The sequence below is a fragment of the Hyperoodon ampullatus genome, assembly GCF_949752795.1.
Source record: "Hyperoodon ampullatus genome assembly, chromosome: 3".
NCBI lineage: Eukaryota > Metazoa > Chordata > Mammalia > Artiodactyla > Ziphiidae > Hyperoodon > Hyperoodon ampullatus.
Window position 1 is genome coordinate 187078 of NC_136916.1, and position 26204 is coordinate 213281.

The window sequence follows — 26204 nt, forward strand, 5'->3', positions numbered from 1 at the left end:
TTACAGAAAAGCATTTTATTGAGCAGTAAGGGACGCCACTGGGGACGGAAAGGCCTGGCAATAAAGGAGCATGTGAACCTCGGGACACGGTGCGTGCTGCTTGACTCTCCATCCTGTTCTTGCTTCAGGGAGCAGGGCTTCCTGGGCCTCTCTGTCCTGCCTCCTGAGACCCCAGGCAGGAGGCTCTTTGGGAAGCCACAGATTGCTGCTTTCAGTTTCAAAAAGCCCAGCTCCCCACTGGTTTGTGGTGGAGGCCGCTGACAATGGCTCAGGGCAGGAGCCCATGCGGTAGACTGCTAAGGCTTCTCTGCACCCTGTATCTGCTCCTGCATCCTCCTCGGCTCGCAGAGTGCAGACTTCACTTTCTTCAGCTCACAAAGGGGCCCGTGAGGATTGAGCAGAGGAATGCCAGGTTTTCTTCCAGGCCAGCTTCCGCCCTGGGATGTTCAGGGCAGACTCTCATTTCAAACCTCACTTTCTGAGGCTCCTGGCTTATGGCCATTGAGTGTGCAGGGAGGCTCCTGGCTGAGGAAGGCTCGGACAGAACGACGCAGGTTCTAATCTGTGGCAGTGGGCAGTGGGGGCGGGCGGGAGGGGTCACTGCAGGAAGAGGCATTCGCTGTCTCAGGCAGTTAAACCATTGCCCTGTCTTCAGAATGGTTCAGCCAGCAAGATTCTGTGGAGCCCGCCTCCTGGCACCATGCTACAATCGCCGGATTTTGGGTCTGGAGCAACCGAGATCTTCGTCCGACTCTTCCGGAGCGTGCTTTCTCTCGGGAGCACATCTGGGGACTGGCTTCTCGGCTTCCGCCTTTGCTGGCGTGGCCAAAGGAGCATCCCCGTAGGCCCGGTAGCCACCAACCAGGCAGTATGTCTCCCCATGCCGGCCCAACTGCGTTTCTCCACACCCTCGGTTGAGGACATGGTAGTGACCAGGTTTAGGAGGAGAAATGGGAGCCACAGCTGCTGCAAAGAAAATCAGAACTGATCAGTCACTTCTGCTGTACACAGTCTCCTGCCAGAATTTCCCTCTCTCATGTCTCTCCCAGTTTCTGGCTGAAGACCTTTAATCTACCTGACATCCAAAACACAGACTTGGCCCATCACCTCTATGAGTCCCTAGAGAAGGGACACTGGCTGCAAAAGCAATTCCTAGAGCCTACGGCTGCATCAGGTGAGGTAGTCTCTTCACCGTTGCCAGGGAAAACAGAACCCGAAAGAAATTGCAATCATGATCCTCTCCATCTCTCCCTTCCACAACAGAGAAAACATTTCTTGCAGTGTGTCACTTCTGAGGCTTTAATGGAAACGTCTTTCAAGTTTTGGAAAAAGATAATCTAATATAAATTGGTTAAGGACCCCTCCCACTTTGGCAACCCCTCTTGGGCCCCATTTATAATGCCTGTTACAACCACACTGAACTCTAGCCCTCTGATACTTTTATCTAGATTAGAACAAGGCCAAATACTGAGGCAGAGTGATCAGGAGACTCAGAACCGGGTTCTGGGTACCAAGTGTAGGCTCACATCCACCCAGCCTCCTGGGACACCATCTGCTCAGCCCTCCAGTCTCACTAGCACTTCATCACCCCCCTTGGTTCTTCCGGTATTCCCATGAATATGGCACCACCCTCTCCCCTAGTACTCAGCAGCTCAGTATGGGATGTGTCTGAGGGGACCGATATAGATGTGTACATGACAGCACAGAGGTGCCTGGGTTTGAAGGTGCGGTTCAAGAGTGGCCCTCTTCCTCAAACTGCTCCGTTTACCATCTGCCAACAAAAATGCACTTGCCTTTTGCTAAGAGGCCAGTCAGGAAAGGGTCTGAATGGAAGCATCCTGTAGCCCAAAGCGGAAGGCAACATTTATAAAGATCAGAAGCTTCCTGAACACTAGTTCAGGGATGACCTTTCACTTGTCCTCAGCAGTGAGCACTGTGGGACCCTGAAGGTGTCCCAGGTCACTGGTATTACTTACAGCTGGGAAAGTGCTGAGGTTTACGTAGTGGGCACGCCCCACAGGAACATGTGGCAGCCAGGTGAGGTTGTGTGTACACCATGCCTCTTCTACAGATGCCCGGTCTCGGTGTACCTGCTGCACTGCCCAGCCAGGAAACAGAGCACAGGTTTGAGTAAATATAGACGATCCGGTCAGACACTCTCTCTCAGACAATCAAAGAGATTGGTATCTGGTGGAGAACTGGTACGGAAGTTTCTCTGAGGGCAGCACGTTTCCATAGTTATGCTGCCATGGAAACTGTGAGAAGGCCTGTGAGGTCACCACCCAGTGAGGTCATAATAAGGAACCTGTGACTTGCGGGTCAGGCTTCAGGAGGAGGGGCAGTTTTGTGGAGGAGAGCAGGGTGGAGGCAGAGGTACTCTGCCTGGTCCCTCACACCTGGGCTTCCCCACCCATGCCCTAGTCTAGTAGACACCCCACGTGGGGCGTGCAGGTGGGCTGGTACAGCCCCAGGGGCCCCAGGAGGGCAAGAGAGACCCACATTCTGAAATTGGCTTGAGAGGCAAGATTAACGTTAAGAGACAGCTAGGTTGTATGGCACTGACCCTAAGAGGCAGAGACTTGTGTGGACTGGGGAATCAGGGAAGGCTGCTTGGCAGTGGGCCTGAAGGACAAGTGAGATTTGGACCCATGGGGAAGAGAGGGAAGACATTCCAGTTTGGAAGAATACAAGCAAAGACACACTCTTCTCGACCTTGTCCTGCCCCAAATATAAATTCATAGAACCCTCACATTTTTACACCTGAGGGCTTAGAAAAACCAAGATGTTAAGGAGCCTACCCAGTGTTACACAGCTAGTGGAGAGGGGTTCTGCTCAATGGTTACGTTCATGTCGGGGCTCCGGATTTACAGCTGATAGGAATGTGAGGACAAGCTCATGCCGTTTCAAACATTTCCAAGTGATACTGAGAGAGATGTTAAAGGTGCAAAATGAGGGTGCTGAATGACCTCACAAAGTGGGAATGGTGGGCCCATTTTAATATGAAATTCAAAACAAATTCATGACAAAAGGACACAATACAAAATGACAACGTAATCATTCCACTCCCCTCTCCCCTAGAAGTAAAAATCATTACAATCCTCTCTCTCTCCACCATGAAAGGATGAGAGAAAGGCTCAGCAGCAGCCCCCGTGAAAATCACGGTCAACACTGTGAAGAGCGGTTACTAAGACAACTTGGTCCGACTCAGAGAAGGAAAGAGGCAACTCTGCCCTTAGCCTGATCAGGCCCACAGGAAGGAACCACATTTGGGGCAGCTTTTGATAGTGTGGCAATGAGAGAGAACCTTCTTTAGGAGGGGACTCCCTGTTGCCGACCTTGAAAAAGCAAAGATGGGACCTTCGTTTACTGGGGCTGTTGCAGAGGGGATGTGCCCAGGAGGTAGAGACTGCTTGGACTACCCTTTTAGAGGTTGGGCCACCCTGGTCGAGAACCACAGCACCTTCTATCCCTAAACTGCTTGAATCAGTGGGTGCCCGTTAGGACAGACGAAGTCAGGCCTCATTGGAGCAGACTGCCTTTGGGAGTGGTAGAAGGTAACTGTGAAGGGGAATGCTTGCTCTGGCGGAGGTTTGTCACGGCAGGTGGGCCAGCATGAGACCATTCAGAATCTCCAAGGCTCCGGAGATTACTTGGCTGGGAGCATCCCTCTGATGTGGTGTGGGGACTCCTACCTTAACAGGACCTGGCTGGGCATCCGGGGGAGGCAGAATAAACGGTTTATGAACTTAAGAGAGCGAGCGAATCACCTGGGGGTTCCCCCAAACCACTTAAAAGGCCTTGCACCTGGAGTCTTGAGCCAACCCTCAGAAAACTTATCTAGACCTGGAGTAGGGCTCAGGAAGCTGCACTTTTCATAAGCTTCCTGGGCAGTCCCACCACAGCGGTCCATGGATAGAGAGACCAAATTATTGTGTATTCTCGGTTGCTTTTGGGAGTCAAAGTGGGCAATATTAAAAACTGCAGCAGGCATACGTATAAACAGGGAATATTCAAGGCAAGCAGAGGTGTATAGTTATTCTATGCATGAATCAGATTTGAGAAAAGCTAGCCTGGTGGTTAAAGAACACAACCCTGAGGACAGACAAACCAGATTCTTTCCTACTGACTTGTGTGATTTTGACCAAGTTCTTTTATCCTTCTGACTGTTTCTTCATATGGAAAAGAGCTATGACTGTACATTTAGCACAATATTCTCTTTCGGCAAAGGTTGCTCTGGGTCCATTTGTGTTCTCTGCAACTTAACCCTTTCCAGTGCGCAAGCATTTTTAAGTTGTTTGGTGAAGTATTACATTTGACTTTCAACAGTTCATTACTTTGGGCAAAGCTTATATAATGCTGCAGAGACTAGAACCTATGCAGAGATAGTGAGAGGATGTTATAAGCTTATTCTGCTGGTTTATAAAAAAGTTTAACCTTTTCTTCTCTTCCTCCACCTGCCACCAAGAGATGAGAAAGAAGGCAGAGCCTGGAAATGCACACCAAGCAATATTTCTGTGTCAGTTTGCCTTTTATTCCTCTGCCAGACCTTCCCAGAGAGATTTCACCAAAAGTGCCTAAGCTTGCCATGGCCATTGTTGTGAAGAAAATTTCTCTTCATTGCTAGTCACATCCCCCTTTCCTTCTCCTGGAGGCTTAATGGATGTTTGGGGGCAGGAAACAAAATTTAAACTAAAACATCAATTGAAAGAGCCTTCGTCCTAAGTGTGGTAGTTTGGAGTGTGAATCTTCTCAGGGTCTACTGAATTCTGCCCCAGTGGAAACTGTTATTAAGGGGCACCCATAGAAACATCGCTTATTGTTAGAAACCATGACATAATACAGAGCCAAGATCGACATTATTCTTCACGTGAAAGACTACAGAGAGCCAAGCTCAGTAGTTCACCCTCAAGTGTTGGCCAGCAACTTACCTTTTGAAGCCAGACAGCAGCCCGGATCTTCAGAAGGTGACTAGGCAGCCTAGAGCACCCTACTGACAAGTGTGCTCACCCATCCAGCACAGAGGGAAAGGTCCCTGTTATGGCATCATATATAAGCCTGCTGCAACAAGGTTTGCTGGTGCAAAGGCTCTCTCACTGAGAACCCCAGTCCTGGAAGGCTTCTCCTCTGGCGAGCTGCCAGTTCAATCTTCTGAGCCAGGCTCACGTCCCAGGGATGGGTCACAAAGCTGATGACAGTGACTGGCACCTCGATCCCCACCCGGCCCACCCTCCCTGCTCTGTGGATGTAGTCTTGCAGGGTGAGAGGGAAATCATAATTGATGACTAGCTCCACCTGGGTGCTGTCCAGGCCCTGAGAGGCGATGTCTGTGCAGAGAAGAATGTCTCGGGAGCCCTTCTGGAAGGACTGGAAGATGCCTGCTCTCATTGAGGCTGGCATTTGTCCCTGCAGTCTTAAGTGTTGGAGTTTGTGGTCATCCAGAATATATACCCCAGCCAGTTCACAGTGCTGTAGCAATTACAGAACACCAGAACAGTTCCTGCGGCGCCAGTCCTATATGCTCTGTCATGCTGCCTAAGGATCTGTACCAACCCAGTCACCTTCTCTGTTCCCTTCGGCCTCATGAATGTCTGTCTGACATGAGGCATGATGCAGTGGAGCTTGTCACTGGTAACGGGGGTTAGAGAGTCTAAGTTGGCAACTTTACTCAGCAGCTGGCCTACACCTTCGGGAAATGTGGCACCCACCAGCACTAACTGAGCTTTGGGATTGAAGGGGTCTCTTAAGTCAGCTGGGCCTTCTGCTATATGGCTCCCCTCTAAGATGTAATCCACCAGTTCCAGGAAGATTTCATCCAACAGCATGTCTGCATCATCCAACACCAAGAAGGAGAGCTGCTCCAGGCTGATCAGTTGAGTTTTCAGGGCCTTCCACAGAGCCCCCGGAGTGGCCACCAGAATATCTGCTGGAGGTTGTTTGGACAGTTGCAGCCTGATCCTCCTCATGCCATGGCCTCCCCCTAACTCCCGCACCTGGAGGTCCAAGGAGCTGCCCAAGGCCTGGGCCACGGCACGCACCACTTCGGCTAATTCTCGAGAAGGCACAAGAACCAGGCCTCGAGGAGCAGGGATACGACAGGGGTCCAGGCTTGGCTGGCCCAACAGCCGTTGAAGGAGAGGTAGCATGTAGCTGAGAGTTTTGCCACTGCCGGTTTCTACGGCGCAGAGAATGTGCTGGCCGAGAAGAAGTGGGGGAATGGTACTCGACTGCACGTTTGTGGGCCGAAAAACTTCGGGAGCAGCCTCTTGTAGTGCGCTCAGAACGGGGAGCTCCAGACACACTTCAGTGCAGCTGCCCTTGCGAAAGGTTCCGCAGCGCTGGAGCCTCATGTTGCGCGCACTCGATGGAGAAATGGTCCGCGTGGGTGCACCGATTCCTCCAGCCGCACGAAGAGAGTGGCGCGGGTTCCAAGAGCCCAGCGTGAGGTGAGCCGGCTGGTTCAACTCGGGTCGCCGCGTTGACATCAGCGGCAGCCCAGGACGCGCCAGCATCGGCCGCGGGGGGGCTACGCTGGCCGCTATGTCGCTCTTCCTGCCGCCGCTGTAGAGCCCGCGGGATGCGCACCACGGGCAGCGGCTCGTTGGGACCGCGGACCGTCAGGTCCCGGCAAGGCGCCAGAAGCAACCGAGCCGCGAGCGACAACAGCCGCAGCAGCCCTACGAGAGCCATACACCCCTTGTTGCGGGAGAGGCGCACGACAGTGACGTCACAGGCGCGCCAAGGCCTCGCGGACGGTGGCCGGCGCGGCTCAGTAAGGCCCGCGGAATCGGCGAACTGTGTGGAAAGAGCGGGATCTGTAGAGCTCAGCAGCGGCGAGGTCTGTAGGTCCGAACCGGGGATGGTGACTCCAGACCCCGGCCAACCTTGGGGAAGGGTGCGCGACGGAGGCAGGACCGGGGTCAGGCGATACGCGGCGATGGGGCCCTGGCATTACGAACCGGGAGGGCGGAGGGCTTCTGGCGATCCGATGTCCGATCCCTGCCTTGCCCTTTTGTCGCCCCCACAGCTCCTGTCATGGCTTGGCCAGTTCGGGTCTCCCCCTGTGACTTATGATGAGGGTGCGGCGATGTTTTCCCAGATGTGGTCCCCGTGTAAGGTCTTTGAATACAAGTATTTATTGAGAGTCTGAGTGAATGGTCAGGCCTGGGGGCCGAGACCAAGAGTCCGGAGTCGTAGGTCCAGGCTCACCCTTCCCTTAGAGCTCCCCAGAGAGCTGAGGGCCCCGAGGGCAAGCTGATGGCTTTCAGCGTATCTTCTCTAAAGTCAAGAGAACTCATCGCTTGGTACTTTTCCCCTTTCTTTTCAGCTGAGGTTCATTCTCCCCTCCCTTGTCACCCTTTCCAAATTCTCATCCTGAACCCACTGCTTTCTTGGGTAGTTCACCTCCAACGGCTTTCCAGCCAGATACCTCAATTCCGTAAATAGCAGAGAGGAGGGTCCTGCTACAGGTTTGTGGCCTGTCCCACAAAGCCACGGTCAGGCAGAATAGTTTACTTGAATTCAGTGTTCAGGTTGCCAGAAAGCCTTACGCTACTGGTACTTATTGAACGGAACCCGAAAATGGGTGTGCGATCATTTCTATAATTTCCAGGGCCTGGGGTAGGAGATAAGGTAAACGTGGATTAACCACCTGGGAGGTTCTTAACATCTGGAGAAAGAGTTTTACTTTCATCAGATACCGTTATAGAGATAAATACTATCAAATTTCAGACAGCATTTTGATACACGATAGACGTTCTGGAGAGTTGAATGCTAAGCCAGCAGAGGAGAGGGTTTTGAGTCCTCATGGGTGAACAGAGTCATTGGAAAGAGCAGTGGCTCCTGAGTGAGGGTGATTTTGCCCTCACCCGTCCTCCAGGACGTTTGACAATGGCTGGAGACATTTTTCTTTGTCACATCCAGGGTGTTGGGGGGCGGTGCTGCAGACATCTAGTGGGTAGTGGCCAGGATGCTACTACATACCGTACAAGGCGTAGGACAGCCCTCCCCACCACCCCAAAAGAATTACCTGGCCCCAAATGTCAATAGTGTGCTATGGAGAAACCTTGGATAGAGGCTGAGGGCTGAAGAGAGGCTGAGGTTCTCACACGTACTCTCACCTCAGGTTGTCAGTCACATTTGCCAGACCCTCGTGTGGCCCTGCCCCTTTCCCAGAATCTGTAGCAGGCACACTGATGCCATTGCTTGTCATGGCCTTGGGATGAGAAAACCTTGGGGGCTCCTCAAAGTCATAAACACGGGAAGGAAGGAGTGATTTAGGAGGGTGACGTGGGAGACGAGGGCTTTAGGAAGAACAAAATTGTCCTCATGTGTTTGGGAAATGGGCCAGATGGAAAAGAGATGAGGTGTGCCATGGGGTGTACCATTGCAGAAGGCAGACTGGGACTGATGCGTGACAGGGAGTCAGATTCTGAATTTGATATAGACTGCTGTAGCAACTAGAAGTGCCTAGAGCTGTCTAGACAGTGCCGGGTTTACTGTCACTGCAAAGTTCATGTATAGGCTGATGACCAGTGACTGGTGATATGAAAGAGGGGATTTCATATAAAGGATGCTCTAAGATATTGTGATTCTTCACTACTTTTACGATTCTTTCCCAGAACTCGGAGCTCCTCGTTCGTTAGCTGAAGTGCTCGTTGGATGTCTGCTTTGACATGTTTCATGCATTTACATGTGCCACTCATTTTTCAGGTACAAAACAAAGAATCGCTTTGCACAAAGCCAGAAGGGCTACACTGAAAGAATGATCAGAAAAGAATAATACATAGGTAAGCATTTACATTGACTTTCTCCACATATTTGAGACAGGGTAGCTGGTTAGTGGCTGCTTTCTCGTGCTCGAGCCCTTACAAAGTGAATCTCCTCAGAATGTCATAGAGATTGGAGCCTATCTAAGCCTGTGTGTCTCTGCCCGTGGCCCCTAGTTTCTTCGTGTCATTGCTTTAGATACTGCGTAAGGCCTTCTCTTTTCCTCCGATCACAGCAGACATTGAGTAACTTCTAGTTCTGACTGAGATGCATATTTCACATTATAGTACTTTGAAATGAGAAAGGTTTATCTATTGTGGAAACAAATGTAGGCTCCTGGGAATGTTAGTGTCACATGGTAATGTTTTTCCCAGGGCTGCCATGGTAACTGACATTGCCTGGTTACTCCCTAAGTTTTGAAAAGAATGTCTCCTTGGATCTCAGGTGATAGTGGTACATTCCTTCCTTCATTTATTCATTCAGTATATATTTTCTGAGCACCATGTATGTGCCAGGTACTTTTCATATGGACAGTGAATGAAACAGACAAAATTCCTGCCCTATTGAAGTGTATATTCTGATTAAAATGGGGTGAGGCCTGGCCATTGGTAGTTTTAAAAGTCTCTCCAGATGATTCTAATGTACAGCTAGGTTTGAGAATCACAGTTATAAGTGAAGCACTTTGGGAATTGCAAGGCATTGCAGAAATAAAAAGTGGCTGGCTATTCGTATTCCTTCGCTATTCCTGCATTCTCCTGCCTGCATCCGGACTGTTGTACAAGTGCCGATCATTTTCTTTTCAGCCCTTTTCGCTGTTTGCCTAGAGCCTTTATCCCTCTTTCTAACCTAACACCCTACCTCCTTCTGGTCTTCCAACCTCCAGTCCATCATCTGTTTGGGATTTATCCTAAACTTGGTGGGAAGCCATTGCAGGGTATAAACAGGGAAGTGGTGTTAGCAGAGATGCCTTTTTCAGACACCTTACTGCCTATTGTAAGAGAATGGATAGGAGGGGGCAGGAGAAGATTTGGGGAGACTCATTAGGAGACTGGCTTTGTGCACAGTGGTGGCCTTGGAGGTGGAGTAAAGCAGGCAGGTTAGAGTCATATTTGGAAGGTTAGTGATGGCTTGGAGGCGAATAGGAGTAAGCGATGAATTGGATGTGGGGAATGTGGGTTAATGGTGTGTAATTGGGTAAATGGAGGTGCTACTTACTGAAATGGGAAAAATTTTCTCCCCACATATTGGCCTGATAAACACCTTCTCACCCTTTAGACCTTGAATCAGAGATCCTTTCTTTTTTTATTTTAATATATTTTATTTTATTTCATTTTTATTTGGGCTGCGGTGCCGGCTTTCAGGATCTTAGTTCCCCAACCAGGGATTGAACCCAGGCCCCCTGAACTGGAGGCACAGGGTCCTAACCAGAGGACCACCGGGGAATTCCCAGCAGAGATTTTTTCTTTGTTTTTTTTAAAATATAAGCTTTAATTAATTAATTTTTGGTCGCGTTGGGTCTTCGTTGCCGCGCGTGGGCTTTCTGTCCTTGCGGCGAGGAGGGGCTACCCTTCGTCGTGGGGCACGGGCTTCTCACTGCGGGGGCTTCTCTTGTTGCGGAGCACGGGCTCTATGTGTGCGGGCTTCAGAAGTTGTGGCGCGTGGGCTCAGTAGCGGTGGCTCGTGGGCTTAGTTGCTCCGAGGCATGTGGGATCTTCCTGGAGCAGGGAGCAAACCCGTGTCCCCTGCATTGGCAGGCGGATTCTTGTTTTTGTTTTTGTTTTGTTTTGTTTTAAACATATTTATGGGAGTATAATTGCTTTACAGTGGTGTGTTAGTTTCTGCTGTATAACAAAGTGAATCAGCTCTATGCATACGTATATCCCCATATCCCCTCCCTCTCGAGTCTGCCTCCACCCTCCTGATCCCACCCCTCTAGGTGGTGGCAAGGCACTGAACTGATCTCCCTTTGCGACGCCGCTGCTTCCCACTACCTAGCTATTTTACATTTGGTATTGCATATATGTCAGTGCTACTCTATTACTTCATCGCAGCTTACCCTTCCCCCTCCCCGTGTCCTCAAGTCCATTCCCTACGTCTGCGTCTTTATTCCTGTCCTGCCCCTAGCTTCATCAGAACTATTTTATTTTTTTAGATTCCATACATGTGTGTTAGCGTACGGTATTTGTTTTTCTCTCTGACGTACTTCACTGTGTATGACAGACTCTAGGTCTATCCACCTCAGTACAAGTAACTCAATTTCGTTTCTTTTTAAGGCTGAGTAGTATTCCATTGTATATATGTGCCACATCGTCTTATCTATTCGTCTGTCGATGGACACCTAGGTTGCTTCCATGTCCTGGCTATTGTAAATAGTGCTGGCTGGCGGATTCTGAGCCGCTGCGCCACCAGGGAAGTCCACAGAGATTATTATTATTATTATTATTATTTTAAATAATTATGAAGTGATGTGTTTTGAGTATTTATTATCTTTGTTTTTATTTTTTTATTATTTTTTAAGATGTTGGGGGTAGGAGTTTATTAATTAATTAATTTATTTTTGCTGTGTTGGGTCTTTGTTTCTGTGCGAGGGCTTTCTCTAGTTGTGGCAAGCGGGGGCCACTCTTCATTGCGGTGCGCGGGCCTCACACTGTCGTGGCCTCTCTTGTTGCGGAACACAGGCACCAGACGCGCAGGCTCAGTAATTGTGGCTCACGGGCCCAGTTGCTCCGTGGCATGTGGGATCTTCCCAGACCAGGGCTCGAACCCGTGTCCCCTGCATTAGCAGGCAGATTCTCAACCGCTGCGCCACCAGGGAAGCCCCCCACAGAGATTAGTTTTTAAGGGAGGCCCTCCTCAACCCCCAACAGTCTCTTCGCTGCTGAGCTAGACTCCTACAGCCTTACGTAAGTGCTCCATCATAGCACCATGCACACTTTTATTTTCACACATATTTGTAAGTTCCCTTTCTATAACCCTCTGTTCTATTGAACCTTACCCTCCTGCCTCATCATTTTGTCTCTAGTGCCTAGCAGTGCTTGGCATATCTTAGGGGCTCAGTAAGTGTCCGTTGAATAAATAATTGGAGACAGAGTACGAGGCTTAGGAAGGTTGATCAAGGCTTTGTTTTCTACACGTGGAGTAGGAGATGTCCTTAACACATCCGAGTGGGGATGTGTTTTGAGCAGTTGGTGTGAGGTTGGGATGCCTTTGGAGATGATCGTGGCCCATATTTTATACCATGGGAGTGAATAAATTTGTGGGGGAGGATGTGTGAAATTAGCAGGGAAGAGGGCCCACGACTGAGGAGCAACCTCAACATGTGAGGGCAGGAGGTGAAACCAGGAAAAGAGACTGCAAAGCAGGGGTAGAGAGAAAAACTGGGAGAGTGTGCGGTCGACGAACCCAGGGAGGAGAGAGATCAAGCAAGAGGGGAGGCTTCACCATGCCATGTGCTGCTAGCAGAACAAGATTGAGGACAGGTCAGTGTCTCATAGATTGAGCCACTTCGAGGTAATTGGTGACTTTAATCAGAGCAGTTTTGGGAGAGTGGCAGAGGGGGAGGGCATGCCGGAGTGGGCTGAGTAGTACAAAGGTAGTACCTCTGAGAAGAGCATCCTTGGCAAGCTCTGTGGTTTTTAGGAGGGACCGAGTTTGCTTAGAATAAATAAAGTTATCTCTGGGCCACGGGATTTGGATTTTCTTCGTTTTACTCCTGTTGCTCTACCTTCAAAATATTTTTAGAATGTGACCACTTCTCACCACCTCCCCTACTATCTCTCCGTCCTGAGCCACCATCATCTCTGACATGGGTGACAGAAGAGCCTTCTGATGACCTGCCAGTGTCTACCGTGGCCCCCACAGTCTGTTTTTCATACAGCAGTCAGCGTGATCATGGGGAATGTGATCAGTCATGCCACTCCTCTCCTTAAAATCCTTCACTGGCTCCTATCGTGAAGCGCTAACACAGCCCGCAGAGCGTCCTGTCCTACAAGGCCATTCGGGGTCCGAGCACTGTGTCCTACCGGCTTACTGCTCTCCATCCATTGTGCATCTGACTTCCATTACCCTCTTCTCCTTTCTGTGCTGCAACCACAGTGGCCTCCTTCCTGTTCTTCTAACACACCAGACAAGCGCCTGCCCCAGGGTCTTTGCACTGGCCCTTACCTCTCCCGTGCGCTCTTCCATTAGATACGAACTTGGCTAACTCAAATCTCTGCTCAGGTGTCACCTTCTCATTGAAGTTTATCTGGGCTCCTCTATTTAAAATTTTAACCTATGGGGATGAGGTGGGGGGGAAATGGGTGAGGGTGGTCAGAGGATACAAACTTCCAGTTACAAGACAAATAACGTTCTGGGATGTAATGTGCAGCATGGCAACTATGGTTAACAATACTGTATTGGATCTTTTTTCATTTTATTTATTTATTTATTAGTTTTTTTTGGCTGTGCTGGGTCTTCGTTGCTGCACGTGGGCTTTCTCTAGTTGCGGTGAGCGGGGGCTCCTCTTCGTTGTGGTGCACAGGCTTCTCATTGTGGTGGCTTCTCTTGTTGGGGACCACCGGCTCTAGGTGCGTGGCCCTCGGTAGTTGGCGGCACGTGAGCTCAGTCGTTGCGGCAGCGGCCCAGGTCGCGCCAGCACCGGCCGCGGGGGGCTCCGCTGCCCACTCTGCCGCTCTTCCTGCCGCCGCTGTAGAGCCCGCAGGATGCGCACCACGGGCGGGGGCTCGTTGGGATCGCAGACCGTCAGGTCCCGGCGAGGCGCCAGAAGCAACCGAGCCGGGAGCGACAACAGCCGCAGCCGCCGTGCGAGAGCCATCCTCCCCTTGTTGCGGGAGAGGCGCACGACAGTGACGTCACAGGCGCGCCAAGGCCTCGCGGACGGTGGCCGGCGCGGCTCAGTAAGGCCCGCGGAATCGGCGAGCTGTGTGGAAAGAGCGGGATCTGTAGAGCTCAGCAGCGGCGAGGTCTGTAGGTCCGAACCGGGGATGGTGACTCCAGGCCCCGGCCAACCTTGGGGAAGGGTGTGCGACGGAGGCAGGACCGGGGTCAGGCGATACGCGGCGATGGGGCCCTGGCATTACGAACCGGGAGGGCGGAGGGCTTCTGGCGATCCGATGTCCGATCCCTGCCTTGCCCTTTTGTCGCCCCCACAGCTCCTGTCATGGCTTGGCCAGTTCGGGTCTCCCCCTGTGACTTATGATGAGGGCGCGGCGATGTTTTCCCAGATGTGGTCCCCGTGTAAGGTCTTTGAATACAAGTATTTATTGAGAGTCTGAGTGAATGGTCAGGCCTGGGGGCCGAGACCAGGAGTCCGGAGTCGTAGGACCAGGCTCACCCTTCCCTTAGAGCTCCCCAGAGAGCTGAGGGCCCCGAGGGCAAGCTGATGGCTTTCAGCGTATCTTCTCTAAAGTCAAGAGAACTCATCGCTTGGTACTTTTCCCCTTTCTTTTCAGCTGAGGTTCATTCTCCCCTCCCTTGTCACCCTTTACATCTTCTCATCCTGAACCCACTGCTTTCTTGGGTAGTTCACCTCCACCGGCTTTCCGGTCAGATACCTCAATGCCGTAAATAGCAGCGAGGAGGGTCCTGCTACAGGTTTGTGGCCTGTCCCACAAAGCCACGGTCAGGCAGAATAGTTTACTTGAATTCAGTGTTCAGGTTGCCAGAAAGCCTTACGCTACTGGTACTTATTGAACGGAACCCGAAAATGGGTGTCCGATCATTTCTGTAATTTCCAGGGCCTGGGGTAGGAGATAAGGTAAACGTGGATTAACCACCTGGGAGGTTCTTAGCATCTGGAGAAAGAGTTTTACTTTCATCAGATACCGTTATAGAGATAAATACTATTAAATTTCAAATAGCATTTTGATACCCGATAAACTTTCTGGAGAGTTACCTGTTAAGCCAGGGGAGGAGAGAGTTTTGAGTCCTCATGGGTGAACAGAGTCATTGGATAGAGCAGGGGCTCCCGAGTGAGGGTGATTTTGCCCTCACCCTTCCTCCAGGACGTTTGACAATGGCTGGAGGCAATTTTCTTTGTCACATCCAGGGTGTGGGGGTGGTGGTGCTGCAGGCATCTAGTGGGTAGAGGTCAGGATGCTACTACATACCGTACAAGGCGTAGGACAGCCCTCCCCACCACCCCAAAAGAATTACCTGGCCCCAAATGTCAGTAGCGTGCTATGGAGAAACCTTGGATAGAGGCTGAGGGCTGAAGAGAGGCTGAGGTTGTCCCATGTACTCTCACCTCAGGTTGTCAGTCACACTTGCCAGACCCTCGTGTGGCCCTGCCCCTTTCCCAGAATCTGTAGCAGGCACACTGACGCCATTGCTTGTCATGGCCTTGGGATGAGAAAACCTTGGGGGCTCCTCAAAGTCATAAACACAGGAAGGAAGGAGTGATTTAGGAGGGTGACGTGGGAGAAGAGAGCTTCAGGAAGAACAAAATTGTCCTCATGTGTTTGGGAAATGGGCCAGATGGAAAAGAGATGAGGTGTGCCATGGGGTGTACCATTGCAGAAGGCAGACTGGGACTGATGCGTGACAGGGAGTCAGATTCTGAATTTGATATAGACTGCTGTAGCAACTAGAAGTGCCTAGAGCTGTCTAGACAGTGCCGGGTTTTCTGTCACTGCAAAGTTCATGTATAGGCTGATGACCAGTGACTGGTGATATGATAGAGGGGAGTTGATATAAAGGAGGCTCTAAGATATTGTGATTCTTCACTACTTTTACGATTCTTTCCCAGAACTCGGAGCTCCTCGTTCGTTAGCTGAAGAGCTCCTTGGATGTCTGCTCTGACAAGTTTCATCCATTTACATGTGCCACTCATTTTTCAGGTACAAAACAAAGAATCGCTTTGCACAAAGCCAGAAGGGCTACACTGAAAGAATGATCAGAAAAGAATAATACATAGGTATGTATTTGCATTGACTTTCTCCAAATATTTGAGACAGGGTAGTTGGTTAGTGGCTGCTTTCTCGTGCTCGAGCCCTTACAACGTGATCTCCTCAGAATGTCATAGGGATAGGAGCCTGTCTGAGCCTGTCTCTGCCTGTGGCCCCTAGTTTCTTCTTGTCTTTGCTTTAGGTACTGTGTAAGGCCCTTCTCTTTTCCTCCCGCTCACAGCAGACATTGAGTAACCTCTAGTTGTGACTGAGATGCATATTTCACAGTATAGTACTTTAGAAATGAGAAAGGTTTACTTATTGTGGAAACAAATGTAGGCTCGTGGGAGTGTTAGTGTCACTTGGTAATGTTTTTCCCAGGGCTGCCATGGTAACTGACGTTGCCTGGTTACTCCCTACGTTTTCCATTCGACGCAGCAGGCCCACCGCTAGGCCTCTCACCTGAGAAGTCCAGAATCGGGAAGGCACAGGCTGTATCAGTTGCACTGCGGCCTTATTCACAATAGCCAAGATGGTGAAGCAAGCAAAATGTCCATCAACAGGTGAATGGATAAAGAAGAAGATGTCCATGTACACAATGGAATATTCACCATGGAGAACAATGAATTACTGCTCTTTGAGGCACCACAGATGAGCCTAGAGATAATCATGGAACATGAGGTAAGTTGGAAATCAAAAGACCTATATCCTATGATATTACTTATAGGGGTTATCTAATAACTGACCCACCGGAAAATATTTCCACAGAGAAAGACACTCACAGATGTAGGAAAAAACTATACTTATCTAAAAGGAAAGGTGGGAGGAATGGATAAATTAAGATCAGTGTTACATATACCAATACATATTATATACATGTATCACAAAGACCGACCATATAGCAAGGGAGGTCTACGGAACACTGTGTAATATTTTGCATGGGAAGAGGATCTGTATATGAATAGACCTATAAAATGTACAAATGAACCAGATTGTGTACACCTAGGACAAACAATATTCTAATCATTACTCCGATTACAAAAATTAAGACAACCAACAAGAAGTAATGAGACATAAACTTATGGGGGTTTCTCCTGGCACATTCCATTCTAATTTACAACCTAGGAACACGACTTCCAGAAAGGCTCTGCTGCCCTACTACCCAGATTGGGGAATGGAGAAATGCTGCCTCCTAGTGGCCGTTTCACACAACAGCAGCTTTAAACCCACTGCTAATGGTCACTAACTATTCACCAATCTTGCAGTTCTGTAATGACACCTGTCCACCAAAATAATCCTGGGGTCGAAAATTGAATAATAAATTGAAAAGAGGGCAACCTTCCAAGAGGACAATTTGAAAAGGTTTATTGTATGCATACTTTTTTCTCCTTTTTTTTAAAAACACAAACAAACTTGGAAAAATGGTGAGTTTTAGGAATTTATAAAGACATGCAAACCCAAATTACAAAAACCTATCAGCTCACAGCAGTCAGAATGGCCATTAGCAAAAATGCTGCAAGCAATAAATGCTGAAGCAATTGTGGAGAAGTGCGTACCCTCCGTTCTAAGGGGGACGTGGTAAGAGCCACTAATGAAAACACAATGGAGGTGCTTTGAAAAGGGAAACATTGCGCTACCAGGCAATCAGTCATACCCACTGCTGGACCTGTCACCTGAGAAAATGAGAATCAAAACCTCACAGACTGGCAATTCTGCACTCCAGCAATACTTACCATAGCCAACACTTGGAAGCAACGAAAATGTCCATCAACAGAGGAGTGCACCAAGAAGCAGTGGTCCATGTACACAATGGAATATTACTCCAATAAAAAGTATAATTTAAATTTAAAATGAAATATAAGTAAGGAGACAGAAGCAATTGGGGGTTTATCCGGGCACATTCCTCTCTAATTTATAACCGAGGAACACCAGTGGCAGGAAGGTCTGTTTCCCTAGTACCAGCATGGGGAACGTAAAAAGACTGCCACACTCTGGCCGTTACCTGCAAAAGCAGCTTAAAACCTGTGTTAATGGTCACTTCATGTGAACAAGTACTGCATGGCTGTAAATGAGACCTGCCCACAAAATGCCTTGAGGGAGGTAATGGCCAATAAATTTCAAAATGTGACACATACTTTAAGAAAACACTTTGAAGAACTAAGCTGTAATCACAGTTTGAAAAATAAAATGGACATGCCTTAAAGCTTAATTTCAACGGATTATGAGACACACGCAAATTCAGCTACAAAGAGGTTTCAGCTGGTACACCTCAGAATAACCATCAGCAAGAAACCTATAAACAATAAATGCTGAAGTGTTTGTGGAGAAATGCATAACCTCAACTTTCAGTTGGACGTACCCTTGAAAGATCCACTAATGAGAATGGAGATGCCTTTAAAAGGTACACATTGAGCTACAATATCATTCAGCAGGCCCATTCCTGGACCTATAACCAAAGAAGACAGAATTGGAAAGGCACAGGAAGGCAAATGTGCACTGCACAGTATTACAATAGCCAAGATATGGAAGTAACCAAAAAGTCCAGCAACAGATGAGTGGACAAAGAAGAACTGGTACAAGTACAGACAAAATATTAGCCAAGGAAAAAAAGGACACATTGCCCTGTGCAGCACCGTAGATGATTCTAGATGTAATCACACAACCTGGAGTAAGTCAGAAAGAGACACATATCGTATGATATCACTTATAGGTGTTACCTAAAAATTGATACCAGTGAAGATATTCCCACAGAGAAGGGCTATCAGAGATTCATTAAACAAATTTATGGTTCACCAATGGAAAGGTGTGAGGATTGGATACATTAGGATATTGGGGTTAACAGACGTATACAAACACAGGTGAAATATATAATCACCAAAGACCTATGGAATACCAAGAGAAGACTATTCAACATTGTCATAACGTACATGGGATAAGGATCCCAGGAAGAATAGACATATGTTTATGTGTAAAAGAACCACATCTTGCACACCTAGAACAAGCCAAACCCTGTAATCAAACTTGCTGTGATAAAAAATAAAAATTAAATAAAAACAACGAACAAGAAGTAGTGAGACATAAACTTAAGGGGCTTTTTCCTGGCACATTCCATTCTAAGTTATAACCTAGAACACGACTTCCATTGAGGCTCTGTTGCCCTAGTAACAAGATTTGGTAAAGGAGAACTGCTGCCACCTTGTGGCCGTTTCACACAACAGCAGCTTTAATCCCAGCGCTAATGGTCAGTTGATATTCAAAATAATTTCAGGCCTGTAAATGACACCTGCCCTGAAAACAAATCCTGGGGTCATATATTGACCAAAAAATTCAAAAGACGTCCATATTTCAAACCGACAGTTTCAAGAGGCATAATTTATGCACATTTGGCTTCTGTTTCTTTTCCTTTCTTTTTTTGTTAAAAAAATGGGAACGGAAAAAGGCTGAACATCAGGAATTAATAAAGCCATGCAAGTCCAGTGTACGAAAACGTTCACCTCACAGCCGTCAGAATGATTATCAGCAAAAAAAGTCTAAAAGAATAAATGCTGAAGGGGTTTTAGAGAACTGTGTACCCTTTAGCTGCTGGTGGGATGAAACCTGGTAACAGCCAGTAGTGAGACCAGATTGGAGGTGCGTTTAAGGGTAAAAATGGAGCTACCATGTGATGTGGTAGGCCCACTCATGGGCCTATCACCTGAAGAGAGCAGAATCAAAAAGACACAGGCTGGCAATCCTGCACTGCAGCAACATGTACCATCCCAAGACCTGGAAGAAACCAAAATATCCATCAACAGAAAAATGCACCAAGAAGAAGTCGTCCATGTACACAGTGGAATATTAGCCATGAAAAAGCATGGAACAGTGCCGTTGGCACCACCATAGAAGGATCTACAGATAATCACCCAACATGAAGTAAGAAAGAAACCGAAAGACAGACATCCTATGACATCACTTATAGGTGTTACCTAAAAATTGATACCCATGAAATAATTTCCAAGAGAAGGACACACATAGATTCAGAAAACCAAATTTTTAACCAAATGGAAAGGTGTAAGGAATGTATGAATTAGGATATGGGGGTTAACAGACATGTACTAATACATATGAAATATATAATCACACAATACCTATGGAATACGAAGAGAGGTCTACTCAACACTCTATAATAACATACACGGGAAAGGATCCAAAGAGGAATAGACAGATACATTGATAGGATGAACCAGAGACTGTACACCTAGGAGAATCTACATTTTTATCAAATTTGCTCTGATAATTAATAAAAATTTAAAAAGCAAACAACAATTTAGGATATATATGCTCTTGGGGCTTTTCGCTGGCACATTCCACTCTAATTTGCTGCTTACTAACACAATTTCCAGGAAAGCTCTGTTGCCCAAAAACCCAGAGTTGGAAATGTAGAAATGCTGCCGCCTTGTGGCCGTTTCCCACAAGAGCGGCTTTAAACCCACTGCTAATGGTCACTTAACATTCAGAAGGACTCAGGGCTGTAAAGGACACCTGCCCTAAACAACTGTGCGGAGGTAGGGAATGGCCAAAAAAATTCAAAACTGCAAATTTTTCAAGAAAATAATATGAAGAGGTTAATTTGGCTCACTCTCTTAAAAAAAGGAAAATGGATAAAAGCTCAACCTCAGTAATTATTAGACTCATGCAAATCTAATCTACAAAAAGGTTTCAACTCACACCAGTCAACTGGCCATCAGCAAAAAGACTACAAACAATAAATACTGAAGAGGTTTTAGAGAACACTGTACCCTCTAGCTTCTGGTGAGATGTAAAATGGTAACAGCCAATAATGAGAACAGAAGGGAGCTGCAATTAAAATAAAAATTGAGGTACCATTCAATCCAGCAGTCACACCACTGGGCCTCTCACCTGAGACCTGAATCGAGAAGACCCGGGCTGCAAAATCTGCACTGCAGCCTTATTCACAATAGCCAAGACAGTGAAGCAACCAAAATGTCCATCAACAGATGAACAGATAAAGAAAAAGTGGTCTATTTATACAACAGAATATTAGCCATGGAAAACAATGAAACACTGCCATTTGAGGCACCATAGATGAGCTTGGAGATAATCACAGAACATGAGGTAAGTCAGAAAGCAAAAACCTATATCCTATGATATCACTTATAGGTGTTAACTAATAGCTAACACAAATGAACATATTTCCAGAGAAAGACACTCACAGACTTAGAAGTATGCTTATCTAAAAGGATAGGTGGGGTGAATGGAAAAATTAAGATTAGGGTTACCATACGTGTACAAATACCTATTAAATACATATATCAAAAGACCGACCATATAGCAAGTGAGGTCTATGGAACTGTGGAGACGTCCCAATCACCTGACCGCCCTCCGACCTGCCGTGAATTGGAGACTGAGACCAGGCACGCCTCTCTCCTTCTCCATTCACTCAGGGACAGACTGGGGGTCATGGGAACCTCAGAATCGAAACCAGATTCTAAGACACCCCTGGGGTGTCTCCTAGCCAATTTTACAGCCCTCGGTTTCTCCCAAGTTCTCCGTTGCCGACGGCTTATTTTCTATTCCACTGTGGCCAGGCCACAATATCCTCTAGACAATCAATCCAAATGGCCTCCTGAAGGGACTTTCAATTTTAACATCCTCCGTGATCTAGATAATTACTGCCGCAGGATGGGCAAACGATCCGAGGTCCCCTATGTTCAGGCCTTCTGGTATTTACGCTCCCGCCCCTCCCTCTACGTCGATTGTTCCACTTCCCAGATCTTTCTTGCCAAACAGACATCTCCTACATCCAAGCCCCTAATTTCCTTTGATGATGACTCCTCTCCACTAGGAGACCCACCCGAATCTTTCGCCTCTCCCCCCTCCAGAGCTCCTCTCCAGCCTCCACCCAACCCTGAAGCGGTCCCTCCTCATCCCGCAGCCGCTCCGGCCCATCCAACCACTCCCCCGCCTCCCTCAACGGTTTCTCCTCCCTCGCCCCTTGCTTCGCCAATTAGTGCACATACACGCTCTCACGACTCCCAAGATCCAAATCTCCTCTGCTCTCTGAGGGAGATAGAAGGAGCGGAAGGATTAGAGTTCATGTTCCCTTTTCCCTCCAAGTTCTCTCTCAAATAGAAACGCGATTAGGCTCCTTTTTGGCCGACTCTTCCCACTACATCAAATAATTTCGCTACCTCTCTGAAGCTTACGATCTAACCTGGTATGATATCTCCGTGATCCTATCTTCTACTCTGACCCCTGATGAGAGGGAAAGAGAATTCAAACTGCTGCCTGAAACCATGCAGATCAGGTTCACCTTACCGACAACTCCATGCCTGTCGGAGTGACTGCTGGACTTATCAGGATGGCCAAGATGGCCGTCATAAACACGACCTCATGATCCAGTGCCTCCTGGCTGGCATGCAGGCTGCTGCTCATAAGGTAGTCAATTTTGAAAAACTAAAGAGATAATCCAAGAACCTAACGAAAATCCAGCTATCTTTCTCAATCGCCTTACAGCGGCCTTAACTTTCTACACCCAGCTGGATCCCGACACCCCGGCAGGGGCAGCGGTCCTAGCCACCCATTTTATCACCCAATCAGCCCCGGACATCCGAAAGAAATTAAAACGGGCAGAAGATGGCCCTCAAACCCCTATTCGAGATCTGGTAAAGATGGCCTTTAAAGTCTACAATGGCCGTGAGGATTTGGCAGGATCCAGCTGACAGGCTCGGATGCACCAGAAGGTGGCCCTCCAAACCCAACCTCTTGTAGCCGCCCTAAGGCCGGCCATCTCCCATGTATCACAGCATCCATGGGGTCCGCAAAAGGCAACCCCGCCGGGGGCCTGCTTCAAATGCAGAAAAGAAGGCCACTGGGCTCGCCAATGTCCCAATCCCCGACCTCCTTCTAAGCCCTGTCCCAGCTGCGGGCTAACGGGCCACTGGAAGAGCGACTGCCCTACGACTGGCCCTCTCTCAGCATCTCCACGTGGGGGGCGGGCCGACCCAACGGCATTACCACTCGAACTGCTGGGATTGGCTGACGACTGACGGCACCCAGACTCGAAGGCCCCCATCACCCTCACCGAGCCCAGGGTAACGCTACAGGTAGCGGGTAAGTCCATCTCATCTCTGGTGGACACGGGGGCTACCTATTCGGTCCTGCCTACTTATTCCGAGCCAGTTTCTCCTTCCCAGATCTCGGTCATGGGTATTGATGGCAAACCATCCTTCCCACTCCAGACCGGTCCACTCCCATGTCATATCGAAGGACTCCCTTTTACTCATTCCTTCTTAGTCATACCATCCTGCCCAGTTCCCTTGCTAGGCCGAGATGTCCTTTTCCACTTAGGGGCCTCCCACCAGCTGGTTAGACTTGACCCTAAGGTCCCCTCCTCCCAACTCCTGCTTCCTCTTCTCGGCCTGTCTCTAGAACCCTCCCCCTCCTATCCCCCTCTTCCAATCACACCAACCCCATCCCCAATCCCCAAGTCTGGGATACTTCTAAGCCCATAATAGCAACACACCATTCCCCCGTCCTCATCCGCCTAAAGGACCCCTCCAAATTTCCATCAAGGCCCCTATTTCCCATCTCGGAGACTCACCTTAGGGGCCTACGACCTATTATCACCAGACTCCTAAGCCAGGGACTCCTTATCCCCACTGACTCTCCCTGAAACACCCCCATCCTGCCTGTCCGCAAGACCTCTGGGTATTATCGCCTAGTCCAGGACCTCCTACTAATCAATGAAGCCATAATCCCTCTCCACCCAGTAGTAACAAACCCATACACCTTGCTCTCCCATATCCCCCCATCCACAACCCACTTTACGGTTCTGGATCTCAAAGATGCCTTTTTCACTATTCCCCTACATCCCGACTCCTATTTCCTCTTCGCCTTTACCTGGACGGATCCGCATACTCATACTTCCAGTCAGCTCACCTGGACGGTTCTTCCCCAGGACTTCCGCGACACTCCTCACCTCGGTCAGGCGCTGGCACGGGACCTCACTTCCTGCTCCGGTACCCCCAGCACACTCCTTCAATATGTACATGACCTCCTCCTTTGCAGCCCATCTCTCAGCCCCTCAAGACAACATACTGCAGATCTCCTCAATTACCTTGGCTCTCGCGGTTATCGGGTCTCCCCAGACAAGGCTCAGTTATCTGTATCTTCTGTAACCTACCTGGGGCTCCATCTTACCCCCACCACAAAAGGTCTAACAGCCGATCGCACCCGGATTATCCGTGAACTCCAGCCTCCGGAAACAGTGGAACAAATTCTCTCCTTTTTGGGCCTTATAGGATTTTTCCGACACTGGATCCCTAACTTTGCTCTCCTCGCTAAACCCTTATATCTAGCCGCTAAGGAAACCCCTCAAGGACCCCTCACCTCTCCTTCCGCCGTTCAACAGGCCTTTGTCACCCTCCGTAACGCTCTGATATCTTCTCCTCCCCTTTCTCTGCCCAACCCAAACCGACCTTTTCACCTTTTTGTGGATGAACGGGCCGGAATAGCCACTGGACTCCTTGCCCAGCCTGTAGGGCCGTCCTACAGCCCCGTGGCTTACCTCTCCAAACAGCTAGACCCAACCATTCGGGGATGGCAACCATGCCTTCGGGCCCTAGCAGCAACAGCCAAACTGACCAAACACTACAGATACTCAACCACACAGGAATAGGTAACATCTCCGACTGCTTTCTATGTGCCTCGCTTGGCCGTCCACCCTTGGCTGCTGTCCCACTCGACCAGCCCTTCAATTCTACTTCCTACACATCCCAAAACCCACATTTTTCCCCGTTAAAAGTCCCCATATTCCTCGATTCAAAAAAAATCTCACTATCTGTTACGGCAGCCGCCCAAATCTACCTGATACTGGGTTTCTTTGCAACACATCCCTTACGGTAAACACATCAATTGAAGCACCACCAGGCATGTTTTTGTGGTGCAATGGTTCCCTCACAAAAGAGATCCAATTCTTCCTCCCCCTTCCCATGTATCCCCGTTACTCTCGTCCCACAACTCACACTGTATAGCCAAGACGAATATTCCTCGCTAATCACGCCGCCCTTTACCCGACAAAAAAGAGCTATCTTTCTTCCTCTGGTCGCAGGCATCTCTCTCGCCTCCTCCCTGGTCGCTGCAGGCCTCGGGGGGGCGGGGGGGAGCTCTAACACATAGTGTTTCAACATCCCGCGACTTAGAACATAAACTCCAGCTAGCCATTGAAGGCTCCGCCGCCTCCATCTCCTCTCTCCAGCGCCAAATCACCTCCATAGCCCGAGTCGCTCTCCAGAATCGACGAGCCCTGGATCTCCTGACGGCCGACAAAGGAGGTACCTGCCTCTTCCTACAGGAGGAATGCTGCTGTAAACGCCCTCCATCGCTTAAGAGAAGAACTCCAACGCAAACACCAACAGTCCGCCTCCCCAACTCCCGATTGGTGGCGATCCACCCTCTATACCTGGCTAACACCAACCTGAGGCCCCTTAATCTGTATCTTGCTCATGTTTGCCCCGTTTTCTTAGGTTCGTTCGCCGGCGCATGGAGGAAGTCTCTCGGGTGGCCACAAACCAAATGTTCCTCGGTCCTTACACCTTGCTTCCTACAGAACCCCCCACTGGTCTCCCCTAAGCCTCGGACCTCTGGTCGCCCGACTCCCCTTTCGTCGCCCCCATTCAGCATGAAGTAGCCAGAGATCGGAACGCCGCCCCATTACACCAAAGATGTCGGGATGTAAGGCCAACTGGCCCGAGGCAGGGGAACGCAATCAGATTCACAGGTTGCATCAGACCGAAACTCTCCGGACCACCCAGTTCCAGAAACTGACCTGGGGGCTTTCCACCCGGCCCAGCCTTCCCGCCTTTCGAGGGACGGGACTAGCGGTCCCAAGACTGATGGAACCGGCACCAGATAGTGCCACGACACCCGAAGAGACCACCAGATAAGGAATTCCCTGCGCCCTCCCAGATTCACCACACCCCTTTCCCTTCTTCCCCTATAAAATCTTGCCCAGCCCTCGCCCGGGGGCGACTTCTCTGGCCCCTTTCTCTCGGACCAGTGAACCTCGCCCGGGAGCTCCCCCTAATAAAGCTCACTTGAAGCTTTCCTCTGTTTCGCGATGCCGTTTGTTAAGATCCGACCTTACACTTACACATCAAGGATGGCTCTGAGCTGAATTTCTGCAAAACAAGACTATCCCGTGCAAAGAACCACCCAGTAGAGCTTTGTATCCCATCAGCTACAGAAGAGAATGGCTGCCGGCTACTGAAAGCCAGCAGCATTTACAACTTAACTCCCATGGCCTCTGCAGTGGTACGTGTGAGTTTTCTGTTTCTGCCCCTGTACCAAACAGCTCTGGTGTAACTCCTCGTTCCTTCCTCCACCCACCCCCACCAACCCCTGTCCCCTTACCTGCGGTCCGCAGCCCTCCGCTCCGCGCTCGGATGCCGCTGGGGTGCCAGGGACCAACGGGACGGGTCGTTCCCAGCCGCCGGGCGCTGGCTCCCTAGACTCCCTCCGCTCCGCGCTCGGATGCCGCTGGGGTGCCTG

The 26204-nt window shown here is 49.3% G+C and overlaps 1 long non-coding RNA gene and 1 pseudogene across 2 annotated transcripts; both read right to left on the bottom strand.

Moving 5' to 3' along the window:
• LOC307050812 lies at positions 1 to 26204 on the bottom strand. The gene is made up of 2 exons (XR_013810811.1): positions 26067 to 26204; positions 1 to 963 (listed from the first exon to the last, which is right to left on the bottom strand). It is a non-coding gene; the product is annotated as an uncharacterized lncRNA (long non-coding RNA).
• On the bottom strand, positions 5044 to 14034 carry LOC307049904 (putative ATP-dependent RNA helicase DDX28; annotated as a pseudogene). The gene is made up of 2 exons: positions 13363 to 14034; positions 5044 to 6881 (listed from the first exon to the last, which is right to left on the bottom strand). The product of its transcript is annotated as a putative ATP-dependent RNA helicase DDX28 (transcript).